The sequence below is a fragment of the Balaenoptera musculus genome, chromosome 8 (genome assembly GCF_009873245.2).
Source record: "Balaenoptera musculus isolate JJ_BM4_2016_0621 chromosome 8, mBalMus1.pri.v3, whole genome shotgun sequence".
Taxonomy (NCBI): domain Eukaryota; kingdom Metazoa; phylum Chordata; class Mammalia; order Artiodactyla; family Balaenopteridae; genus Balaenoptera; species Balaenoptera musculus.
Window position 1 is genome coordinate 33,781,717 of NC_045792.1, and position 12,244 is coordinate 33,793,960.

Below are 12,244 nucleotides of genomic sequence, written 5' to 3' on the forward strand. Positions count from 1 at the left end.
CCCTCTTGAACCTGATGAAATGTATAATAGATAATAAGGAATCTATCAAAAAGTGTATATTATAAACATATACATATATATATTAGCAATATATCTAATTTGAATACTGGTTCTCCAGTAAATATGCATTTGTTAAAAATTAACTCAATATGCCACTAAAGGAAAAGAGAATCTCAAAGCATTATCCAATTTAGTCTTCAAACAATTACTGTTATTATTTCTGTGCTATATGAGAAAACTGAGACCTCAGAAGTCACATGACCTTTCCATTTCAGTGAGCAGACACAAAGTAACCTTACCCGACAGACTTCATAAATTCCACTAATGTTACCTCTATAAATACCCAAGTAAAACTGGAGTAACAAAACCAAGTTTTGTAAAGTAATATGAAGTTTTAACAGTTTCAAATATCAGTATGCTTATAATTCATTGAGAGTTTAAATAACCCAGAAGCACTTGATGAACTACAGTTCTTTTTATGTAAGGTGGTCTTCCAAATGCACTGATTCTTTGATGTAAATCTTCATGACAAATAGAATTCTAATAGTTCTACAGTGGAGAGTTCTATCGTTTGTGCAGCTTTTAAAATTTAACTTAATTTATCATGTAATAAAATTACATTCTCAGCAAATTATTTCATCTTAAAGTTAAGGGCTAGACTTTTTTTCACCAATTCCCCAATGGTATGTATAAGATTATAACTGCTTAACTACATAAAAATTATTTCTAAGGTACCTGAGTTTATTTCATTTCGGAATTTTAAGTGTTTGCAATACTATGGTTTCCTTTGGTACACATAAAAATCATTAGTCAAATATTAAAGGAAGATTAAAATTTATGCCAATTAATGAAGTAGACATCTCAGGGCCATTTTCTAAAAGTAGGGAAAAAAAGGAAATAAGATAAACGAGAATAACAAATCCAGAAAACAGATAGGCAAAACAAGATAACCATTATGAGAAAGGAAGTTAGGGAAATCCTCAGTTGAAGGCCATGAGAAGGAGAGCTGTGGAAATCCAGAGCAAGAACATTTGATGGCGATGAAGCACACTTGCAAAAATTCTTAGGTTCTTGGCTGGACCTACATGAAGCTCCTTTACAAAGTTTAGAAGACTAGAGAGGAACAGGTTAACAGTGGAACATCAAGAGCTCAGTTTTGAATATGCTAGATTTGAGATGCCAGACAACATTTAAGTGGAGACCTCAGATAGGCAGGTGGATACATGACGCTGAAGCTTATGCCTACATTATTTTTAAGTTAGATCAATCACTTGCCTAATCTCAGTTTAGATATATTATGTCTATTTGATCAAGGAGCGTGAGATAATTAATTAGGATAAAAGTGAATTAAATACATAGAAAGCTTTCCTTAACTTCTCCATGTATAGTTGATTATCACGCCCTTATGTCTCGTCCACACCCTGTAGAAACCTCTCTTTTAACATGTCACTCAGTTTCTTAATGATTTTACATCAATTTCCTCTGCTACTGTAAGAATTTTGAAGCCAGGGATTTTTGTTTTTGTTTTATTTTGCATCCTTTGTGTATTTTTTTTTTTTTGAGAAGAGTGGGACTGTTTTACATTACGTTCTTTTTACAAAAATTTACATCACTTTTTTTTTAATTCAAACAGAAAGTCACAAAAATTATAATCATCCTCATCAGTTCACTCAGTCCCATGTAATTAATTTTTTTTATCTTGATCTTTTGTTAGCACTTTTATGAATTCATCAGTTTTCCATTAGAATTCTGAAAATGCTTATTCATTCAGTTCAGCAGTATAGTCAGTTACCAGAAACCTGTACTTGACAGTCTTTTCCATGAATTCCTTGAAGATGAAACCCTTTTATAGGAACATTTTTGCAAAAGCATCAGAGTACACCCAGAACTGTCTGTAAATGACAAAAGACTTAAAACAAATCACAATGGTTAAAGATTTGATGAAAGTTCATAATAATGCAGTTGACAAGGAAATTTAGTTATTTGGAAGATAGACCTTTTAAAGTAATAACTAGAATTATGACTTTTAACATTATACCAGAACATATAAGATTTTTAGGAATTTCAAATGATGCCTGAAACATTTATATTAACATATTACCATACAAATAACCCAAAGAAAGTTTAGTATTAGTTTCTTTTTTTTATTTTTGAATTTTATTTTATTTTATTTTTTATACAGCAGGTTCTAATTAGTCATCCATTTTATACACATCAGTGTATACATGTCAATCCCAATCGCCCAATTCAGAACACCACCATCCCCACTCCCCCATGGCTTTCCCCCCTTGGTGTCCATATGTTTGTTCTCTACACCTGTGTCTCAACTTCTGCCCTGCAAACTGGCTCATCTGTACCATTTTTCTAGGTTCCACATACATGCGTTAATATATGATATTTGTTTTTCTCTTTCTGAATTACTTCACTCTCTATGACAGTCTCTAGATCCATCCACGTCTCAACAAATGACTCAATTTCGTTCCATTTTATGGTTGAGTAATATTCCATTGTATATATGTATCACATCTCCTTTATCCATTCATCTCTCGATGGGCATTTAGGGTGCTTCCATTACCTGGCTATTGTAAATAGCGCTGCAATGAACATTGGGGTGCATGTGTCTTTTTGAATTATGGTTTTCTCTGGGTATATGCCCAGTAGTGGGATTGCTGGATCATATGGTAGTTCTATTTTTAGTTTTTTAAGGAACCTCCACACTGTTCTCCATAGTGGCTGTAACAATTTACATTTCCACCAACAGTGCAAGAGGGTTCCCTTTTCTCCACACCCTCTCCAGCATTTGTTGTTTGTAGATTTTCTGATGATGCCCATTCTAACTGGTGTGAGGTGATACCTCATTGTAGTTTCGATTTGCATTTCTCTAATAATTAGTGATGTTGAGCAGATTTTCATGTGCTTCTTGGCCATCTCTATGTCTTCTTTGGAGAAATGCCTATTTAGGCCTTCTGCCCATTTTTGGATTGGGTTGTTTGTTTCTTTAATACTAAGCTGCATGAGCTGCTGATATATTTTGGAGATTAATCCTTTGTCCGTTGATTCATTTGCAAATATTTTCTCCCATTCAGAGGGTTGTCTTTTCATCTTGTTTATGGTTTCCTTTGCTGTGCAAAAGCTTTGAAGTTTCATTAGGTCCCATTTGTTTATTTTTGTTTTTATTTCCAATATGCTAGGAGGTGGATCAAAAAAGATCTTGCTGTGATATATGTCAAAGAGTGTTCTTCCTATGTTTTCCTCTAAGAGTTTTATAGTGCCCGGTCTTACATTTAGGTCTCGAATCCATTTTGAGTTTATTTTTGTGCATGGTGTTAGGGAGTGTCCTAATTTCATTCTTTTACATGTAGCTGTCCAGTTTTCCCAGCACCATTTATTGAAGAGACTGTCTTTTCTCCACTGTATATCCTTGCCTCCTTTGTCATACATTAGGTGACCATAGGTGCGTGGGTTTATCTCTGGCCTTTCTATCCCGTTCCATTGATCTATGTTTCTGTTTTGTGCCACTACCATATTGTCCTGATTACTGTAGCTTTGTAGTATAGTCTGAAGTTAGGGAGTCTGATTCCTCCAGGTCCGTTTTTTTTCCCTCAGGACTGCTTTGGCTATTCAGGGTCTTTTGTGTCTCTATAAAAATTTTAAGATTTTCTGTTATAGTTCTGTAAAAAATGCCATTGGTAATTTGATAGTGATTGCATTGAATCTGTAGATTGCTTTGGGTAGTATAGTCATTTTCACAATATTGATTCTTCCAATGCAAGAACATGGTATATCTCTCCATCTGTTGTTATCACCTGTAATTTCTTTCATCAGTGTCTTATAGTTTTCTGCATACAGGTCTTTTGTCTCCCTAGGCAGGTTTATTCCTAGTATTTTATTCTTTTTGTTGCAGTGCTAAACGGGAGTGTTTCCTTAATTTCTCTTTCAGATTTTTCATCATTAGTGTATAGGAATGCAAAAGATTTCTGTGCATTAATTTTGTATCCTGCAACTTTACCAGATTCATTGATTAGCTCTAGTAGTTTTCTGGTGGCATTTTTAGGATTCTCTAAAATGTATAGTATCATGTCATCTGCAAACAGTGACAGTTTTACTTCTTCTTTTCCAATTTGTATTCCTTTTATTTCTTTTTCTTCTCTGATTGCCATGGCTAGGACTTCCAAAACTATGTTGAATAACAATGGTGAGAGTGGACATCCTTGTCTTGTTCCTGATATTAGAGGAAATGCTTTCAGTTTTTCACCATTGAGAATGATGTTTGCTGTGGGTTTGTCGTATACAGCCTTTATTATGTTGAGGTAGGTTCTCTCTATGCCCACTTTCTAGAGAGTTTTGATCATAAATGGGTGTTGAATTTTGTCAAAAGCGTTTTCTGCATCTATTGAGATGATCAGATGGTTTTTCTTCTTCAATTTGTTAATATGGTGTATCACATTGATTGATTTGCATATATTGAAGAATCCTTGCATCCTTCGGATAAATCCCACTTGAACATGGTGTATGATCCTTTTAATCTGTTGTTGGATCCTGTTTGCTAGTATTTTGTTGAGGATTTTTGTATCTATATTCATCAGTGTAATTGGTCTGTAATTTTCTTTTTTTGTAGTATCTTTTTCTGGTTTTGGTATCAGGGTGATGGTGGCTTCATAGAATGAGTTTGGGAGTGTTCCTTCCTCTGCAATTTTTTGGAAGAGTTTGAAAATGATGGGTGCTAGCTCTTCTCTAAATGTTTGATAGAATTCACCTGTGAAGCCATCTGGTCCTGGACTTTTGTTTGTTGGAAGATTTTTAATCACATTTTCAATTTCATTACTTGTGATTGGTCTGTTCATATTTTCTGTTTCTTCCTGGTTCAGTCTTGGAAGGTTATACCTTTCTAAGAATTTGTCCATTTCTTCCAGGTTGTCCATTTTGTTGGCATAGAGTTGCTTGTAGTAGTCTCTTATGATGCTTTGTATTTCTGTGGTGTCTGTTGTAACTTCTCCTTTTTCATTTCTAATTTTATTGATTTGAGTCCTCCCCCTTTTTCTTGATGAGTCTGGCTAAAGGTTTATCAATTTTGTTTGTCTTCTCAAAGAACCAGCTTTTAGTTTTATTGATCTTTGCTATTGTTTTCTTTGTTTCTATTTCATTCATTTCTGCTCTGATCTTTATGATTTCTTTACTTCTGCTAACTTCGGGTTTTGTTTGTTCTTCTTTCTCTAGTTCCTTTAGGTGTAAGGTTAGATTGTTTATCTGAGATTTTTCTTGTTTCTTGAGGTAGGTTTGTATAGCTATAAACTTCCCTCTTAGAACTGCTTTTGCCGCATCCCATAGGTTTTGGATCATCGTGTTTTCATTGTCATTTGTCTCCAGGTATTTTTTGATTTCCTCTTTGATTTCTTCAGTGATCTCTTGGTTATTTAGTAACATATTGTTTAGCTTCCATGTGTTTGTGTTTTTTACGTTTTTTTCCTTGTAATTAATTTCTAATCTCATAGTGTTGTGGTCAGAAAAGATGCTTGATATGATTTCAATTTTCTTAAATTTACTGAGGCTTGATTTGTGACCCAAGATGTGATCTATCCTGGAGAATGTTCTGTGCACACTTGAGAAGAAAGTGTAATCTGCTGGTTTTGGATGGAATGTCCTATAAATATCAATTAAATCTATCTGGTCTATTGTGTCATTTTAAAGCTTCTGTTTCCTTATTTATTTTCATTTTGGGTGATCTGTCCATCGGTGTAAGTGAGGTGTTAAAGTCCCCCGCTATTATTGTGTTACTCTCAATTTCCTCTTTTAGAGCTGTTAGCAGTTGCCTTATGTACTGAGGTGCTCCTATGTTGGGTGCATATATATTTATAATTGTTATATCTGCTTCTTGGATTGATCCCTTGATCATTATGTAGTGTCCTTCCTTGTCTCTTGTAACATTCTTTATTTTAAAGTCTATTTTATTTGATATGAGTATTGCACTTCAGCTTTCTTTTGATTTCCATTTTCATGGAATATTTTTTCCATCCCCTCACTTTCAGTCTGAATGTGTCCCTAGGTCTGAAGTGGGTCTCTTGTAGACAGCATATATATGGGTCTTGTTTTTATATCCATTCAGCAAGCCTGTGTCTTTTGGTTGGAGCATTTAATCCATTCACGTTTAAGGTAATTATTGATATGTATGTTCCTATGACCATTTTCTTAATTGCTTTGGATTTGTTTTTGTAGGTCCTTTTCTTCTCTGTGTTTCCCACTTAGAGAAGTTCCTTTAGCATTTGCTGTAGAGCTGGTTTGGTGGTGCTGAATTCTCTTAGCTTTTGTTTGTCTGTAAAGCTTTTGGTTTCTCCATCAAATCTGAATGAGATCCTTGCTGTGTAGAGTAATCTTGGTTGTAGGTTCTTCCCTTTCATCACTTTAAGTATATGATGCCACTCCCTTCTGGCTTGTAGAGTTTCTGCTGAGAAATCAGCTGTTAACATTATGGGAGTTCCCTTGTATGTTATTTGTCATTTTTCCCTTGCTGCTTTCAATAATTTTTCTTTGTCTTTATTTTTGCCAATTTGATTACTATGTGTCTCAGCGTGTTTCTCCTTGGGTTTATCCTGTAAGGGACTCGCTGCACTTCCTGGACTTGGGTGGCTATTTCCTTTCCCATGTTAGGGAATTTTTTGACTATAATCTCTTCAAATATTTTCTCAAGTCCTTTGTCTCTCTCTTCTCCTTCTGGGACCCCTATAATGCGAATGTTGTTGCATTTAATGTTGTCCCAGAGGTCTCTTAGGCTCTCTTCATTTCTTTTCATTCTTTTTTCTTTATTCTGTTCCGCAGCAGTGAATTCCACCATTCTGTCTTCCAGGTCACTTATCCGTTCTTCTGCCTCAGTTATTCTGCTATTGATTCCTTCTAGTGTAGTTTTCATTTCAGTTATTGTATTGGTCATCTCTGTTTGTTTGTTCTTTAATTCTTTAATATGTTAAACATATCTTGCATCTTCTCGTTCTTTGCCTCCATTCTTTTTCAAGGTCTTGGGTCATCTTCACTATCATTATTCTGAATTCTTTTTCTGGAAGGTTGCCTACCTCCACTTCATTTTGTTGTTTTTCTGGGGTTTTATCTTGTTCCTTCATGTGGTACATAGCCCTCTGCCTTTTCATCTTGTCTATCTTTCTGTGAATGTGGTTTTTGTTCCACAGGCTGCAGGATTGTAGTTCTTCTTGCTTCTGCTGTCTGCCCTCTGGTTGATGAGGCTATCTAAGAGGCTTGTGTAAGTTTCCTGATGGGAGGGACTGGTGGTGGGTAGAGCTGACTGTTGCTCTGGTGGGCAGAGCTCAGTAAAAGTTTAATCCCCTTGACTGTTGATGGGTGGGGCTGGGTTCCCTCCTTGTTGGTTGTTTGGCCTGAGGCAGCCCAACACTGGAGCCTACCTGGGCTCTTTAATGGGGCTAATGACAGACTCTGGGAGGGCTCTCGCCAAGGAGTACTTCCCAGTACTTTTGCTGCCAGTGTCCTTGTCCCCACGGTAAGCCACAGCCACCCCCCACCTCTGCAGGAGACCCTCCAACACTAGCAGGTAGGTCTGGTTCAGTCTCCCCTGGGGTCACTGCTCCTTCCCCTGGGTCCTGATGTCCACACTACTTTGTGTGTGCCCTCCAAGAGTAGAGTCTCTGTTCTCCCCAATCCTGTCAAAGTCCTGCAATCAAATCCACTAGACTTCAAAGTCTGATTCTCTAGGAATTCCTCCTCCCATTGCCAGACCCACAGGTTGGGAAGCCTGACGTGGAGTTCAGAACCTTCACTCCAGTGGGTGGACTTCTGTGGTATAAGTGTTCTCCAGTCTGTGAGTCACCCACCCAGCAGTTATGGGATTTGATTTTACTGTGATTGCACCCCTCCTACCCTCTCATTGTGGCTTCTCCTTTGTCTTTGGATGTGAGGTATCTTTTTTGGTGAGTTCCAGTGTCTTCCTGTCGATGACTGTCCAGTAGCTAGTTGTGATTCTGGTGTTCTCACAAGAGAGAGTGAGAGCATGTCCTTCTCCTCCACCATCTTGGTTCCTCTGCTCACATCCTTTGTGTTTAAAACAAAATCTAGCAGGGAGAAGTTCAGTCTGTTGAGAAATTCAACCTGTTATAGTGTGTATATAGTTTGTTAATCCCAACCTCCTAATTTATCCCTCCCTCCCTTTCCCCTTTAGTTACCATAAGTCTCTTTTCTATGTCTGTGAGTCTATTTCTGTTTTGTATATAAGTTCATTTGTATCTTTTTTTTTTTTTTTTAGATTCCATATATGACCAATATCATCTGATATTTGTCTTTTTCTGGCTTACTTCATTTAGTATTATAATCTCTATGTCCATCCATGTTGCTGTAAATGACATTATTTCATTCCTTTTTATGGCTGAGCAATATTCCATTATATATATGGAATTATATATATATGTATATACACATTTTATATATATATACACACACACACATACATATACCACATCTTCTTATCTATTCATGTGTCAATGGACATTTCTGTTGCTTCCATGTCCTGGTTATTGCACATAGTGCTGCAATGAAGATTGGGGTGCATGTATCTTTTCAAATTATGTTTTTTTCTGGAAATATGCACGAGAGTGGGGTTGCAGGATCATATGGATGCTCTATTTTTAGATTTTTAAGGAACCTCCATAGTGGTTGCACCAATTTATATTCCCACTATCAGTGTAGTAGGGTTTCCTTTTTCTTACAACCTCTCCAGCATTTATTATTTGTATTTTTGATGATAGGCACTCTGACCAGTGTGAGGTGATATCTCACTGTAGTTTTGATTTGCATTTCTCTAATAACTAGCAATGCTGAGCATCTTTTCATGTGCCTTTTGGCCATATGTATGTCTTCTTTGGTGAAATGTCTATTTTGATCTTCTGCCCACTTTTTCATTGGGTTGTTTTTTTTTTTTTTTTTGATATTGAGCTGTATGAGTTGTTTGTGTATCTGGAGATTAATCCCTTGTTGGTCGGTCTCATTGTTTGCAAATATTTTATCCCATTCTGTAGGTTGTCTTTTCATTTTGTTTATGGTTTCCTTTGTTGTGCAAAAGCTTTTATGTTTAATTAGGTTCCATTTGTTTATTTTTGTTTTTATTTCCATTACTCTAGGAGACAGATCCGAAAAGATATTGTTGTAGTTTATGTCAAAGAGTGTTCTGCCTATGTTTTCCTCTAGGAGTTTAATAGTATCCAGTCTTACATTTAGGTCTTTAATCCATTTTAATTTTATTTTTGGGTATGGTGTTAGAGAAAGTTCTAATTTCATTCTTTTATATGTAGTTGTCCAGATTTCCCAGCACCACTTATTGAAGAGACTTTTCTCCATTGTATATTCTTGCCTCCTTTGTTGTAGATTAATTGACCATAGGTGTGTGGATTTATTTCTGGGCTTTCTATCCTGTTCCACTGATTACATTTCTGGTTTTGTGCCAGTACCATAATATTTTGATTACTGTAGCTTTGTAGTACAGTTTGAAGTCAGGGAGCCTGATTACTCCACCTCCTATTTTCTTTCTCAAGATTGCTTTGGCTAGTCAGGGTCTTCTGTGTTTCCATACAAATTTTTAAAATTTTTTTCTAGTTCTGGGAAAAATGCCATTGGCAATTTGATAGGGATTGCATGGAATCTGTGGATGGCTTTGGGTAGTATAGTCATTTTGACAATATTGATTCTTCCAATCCAAGAACACTGTATTTTAGACAAGCTGTTCATTATTAATGGCATTTTGTTTCTTGCAATGAATATTTCCAGTCTTTCACTTGTCTTTCATAATAAAAAATTGTTTCATTTTTTTGTTTTGCTTTGTTTTGTTTTGTTGATGAGGGGAAAAACTGTTTCACTTCTATGTAATCAAGTTTGTCTTTCTTTCATGATCTGGTTTCTAGGCTTTTTAAAAATTATTATTATTAAGACCTTTTTCTTGCTGAGATCATACATATTGTCTATGTTTTCTTCTAAAAAAATCTTAATTTTTTCATGGCTTTTTCTCATTAATACTGATGGAAATTGTTTTCCAGCTGGGTGTAATATAGTGATTATCCCCTACCATCCCTGTTTTGTTTTGTTTTGTTTTTCCATATAAATAGCCTGTTTTCCCAATATTATTTGATTATTAGGCCGTATTTTCTCCACTGATTTAAAATGCTACTTTATTTATAAAGTTAATTTTCATTCATGTGCATATGTGTCAGTGCATTGACTACGTTCAATTAATATACATCCCTATTCCTGAACACTATTTTCCACATTACGACTTCGATTTAAAGGACAGGTAATCCTCACAATGCTTGCTACCAATGTGGACAGATTTCACTTACTAAAAGTTTTTGGTTGATTAATAGCCCAACAACAATATGATTCAAATTTCAGTTATATGAGATCACATGTGTGGAAACTAACAAGTAATAAAACTGAACTTATTTATACAAAATAGTAACATACATACATAGAAAACCAACTTATGGTTACCAAAAGTGAAGCAGGAAGAGGGATACATTGGCAGTATGGGATTAACAGATGCACATTACCACATATAAAATAGATAAACAACAAAGATTTACCATATAGCAAAGGAAACTATATTCAGTATATTGTAATAAACTATAATGGAGCAGAATTTTTAAAAGAATATAGACATATACACATATATATACAACCGTATCACTTTGCTGTACACCTGAAACTAACACAATCTTGTAAATCAACTATGCTTCAATAAAAAAATGAAAGAAAAAGACAAATTTCAGTTATGATGGTATATTAACTGAAAAGGCATTATATGAAGTAGAAAGTTTGCTGCTAGCAGTTCAGTCCACAAATCATTATGTAAATAACATAGACATCATGATCACATCAACTTTACATCACTTCCTTCAAATTCTATTAGTATTTGTTCACTTCATCTTTGTTATTTAGTTCACATACACATAGCAAATTGTGTAGTGTTGCCTCCTTATCTCCCAGTAATGAACTCACATGACATTTTACAAAAATGGTTTATAAAATGAGGAAATTGGCCAACAAGGATTAAAAAGCTGCAAACAAATTAAAAGTGATAATGCTAGAAGTGAAACTGGATGTGTTTAGGTTTGAAAATGGCAACAGTAAACCATAAATAGGATGAGACTTAGGCCTGCATTAAGCTATGGTACAAATTATATTGAAAATCTTTGATGACTATGAAAAACTGTATATAATCACGTTTTTTTAAATAAATGTCTTCTCTTTTTTCCCCAATCATTAAATATTTATTTAGCAAAATTTTTGAGTACCTATTATGTGCCAGTCATTGTTCAAAGTGTTGAAAATGCAGAATAACATGGTTCCTGACCCAGGGAATACATTATTTAGCAAATTTTTTGGAAAAAAAATTGAATATGTCCATATCTCATGCTGTATGTCAAAACAGATTACAATGGAAAATAGTATTAAAAATAAAAATCCAGAAACTAAACAGGGAAAATATAATTAACAAATTTCTGAGCTGGGAAACCTAATCATAAAAGTGAAGAAAGACATCATTATTGAAAAAATATTAGTTTTTTAAAACATAAAAATTGATACCATTTTTATATTAAAAATAACATTTAAAAGACAATTTGAAAAAAACTAGCAAATGTAACAATAAATGCCTTCTTGAAGACCTTTCTTCTTTGGTTTCTATGATATAAACAGAATATGTGAATAAGAATGACTGTTAAAATATTAATTATGGTTTTAAGGTTAAAAAGAAAATTTGATGTGGGTGTAGGCTTATTATTTTTACTGTCATTACTATTATTATATTTACCTGTTATTAAATAGAAAAAAAAGTACGTTTATTTACAAGACTAAAGCTAGAATCAATTGAATGTTACTGCTCGGCTACCTTGGTTTCCCTGATATTAATAGTCACTTTTTTATCATTGAAATTTCTCTATAAAGAAGAAATTTAATCCCAGGTTTTATGGTAGATATTGCATTGAAACTGAAATTTAGTTTGTTCATAAAAATACATTATACAATTTGTTCTCAGTTATTATGGCGATGATCATCACATATTCCATATTATAATTCAAAATAATACTGTTTTTGTCATTTCTCCCTTGAAATATTTTTTCTTCCTCTCGTGAATAGTAATTTCTGCACAAAAAGACACAATGTATTCCTTGAAAATGTCCAAAATATACTTATGATTAAAAATGGCACAATATTATCCATCTTGCTCACTCAAAATCTT

At 34.4% G+C, this 12,244-nt stretch overlaps 1 protein-coding gene across 1 annotated transcript in view; it reads right to left on the reverse strand.

Annotated features, from left to right (window-relative positions):
- The window catches only part of CNTN5 (contactin 5), a 1,373,994-nt gene that overhangs the window by 1,253,039 nt on the left and 108,711 nt on the right, over window positions 1–12,244 (reverse strand). The gene's annotated exons all lie outside the window — the stretch shown is intronic.